Genomic DNA, 1285 nt, shown 5'->3' with positions numbered 1-1285 from the left:
CATGTGCCCACCTCACACATGGGACCCCCGCGGCAGGCCGGGGGGCACAGGTCTAGTGAGCAGTGAGGCTGGGCTCCAGACACCCGGGCATGTTGCTCAGTCCCATAGGGAGTGGTGGACCTGAGTGAGCCTCAGTGGGGCCCCCTGAGCCCCCAGGGCCTGGAGGGAGGAGAAGGTGTGTGTGTGTGTGTGTGTGTGTATGTGTGAGTGTGCATGTGTGTTCTGAGCATGTAAAAGGAGGTGTGAGTGTGAGTGTGCATGTGGGTGTCTGAATGTCCCCCTCTGGACATGAGTGAGTATGTGAGCTTGAGGTTGAGGAGGTCGGTGTGTGGGATGGGCATGTCTGAGTGGTTGTGGAGGAAGGCACAAGTGTGTGAGTGTGCATGTGCTTGTGTGAGCGGCTTGTCCCCAGTGCCTGCCCCGTCTCTGTGCTCTTGACCTTTTCTGCAGCTCTCTCTGCCCCTTTCTCCTGTCCTGTGTCTGTATCTCCCCCTGTCTCTCTCGCTGACCCTGGTGCAGTCTGCCCTTCCTGGACCCTTGATGTCCCCAGTTGTGGAAGATGGGTCCTGTCGTGAGGCCTGTGGAATGTGGCTGTCCTGACCCACAACCCAGGGGGATGGCTGCTGGCGTCTGTCCCTGGCTGTGCCCAGTCTGTCCCTGGTTATGCCCAGTCTGTCCCTGGCTGTGGGGTCCAGCACAGAGGAAGCAGGATAGAGGGAGGGGCATGTGGGGGCAGGGCCAGCAGAGGTCAGTGTCAGACTGTAAGGCCAGGGTCTGACCTGGCCTGGCTGTTTTGTGGGCACAGCCCTCAGAACCCTCAGAGGCTGCACATGGCCAAGTCCTGTGGCCAGTGAGAGCCCTGCTGACCTGTGGATGCCAATAACCAGGGCAGAGCCTAGCAACACCTGGGCTGACCTTGGAAGACCCTGGCTGAACCAGAATGATTTTTGTCTCATTCTGGCTGACCTTGGCCTCTTCAGGTCCTGACCCTGGTTGTCCCTGGCTGATCTAGTCTGACATTGGCTCTCCAAGGTGACCCAGCTGACCCTGGACAGACCCTGACTGATCCTAGCTTGACGGGGCCCACATGTGCTGGGGGCTGGAGTGTTCTGCATGTCTTGGGGACCTCTCTGTCACCATAGGGCCCTCCCAGGTGCCAGCCACTTGCCCAGGTCCCAGGCCCCAGGCCCATCTGGCCTAGTCTCTGTTTTCGAGCCTGATTCTCAGAACGGCAGTCTCTGGCCAGGACACCTGGGCTGGGCTGCACTCACAATGACTCAGCCTC

Source organism: Suricata suricatta, chromosome 5 (assembly GCF_006229205.1).
Source record: "Suricata suricatta isolate VVHF042 chromosome 5, meerkat_22Aug2017_6uvM2_HiC, whole genome shotgun sequence".
NCBI lineage: Eukaryota > Metazoa > Chordata > Mammalia > Carnivora > Herpestidae > Suricata > Suricata suricatta.
Note: the sequence above shows the minus strand (reverse complement) of the source record.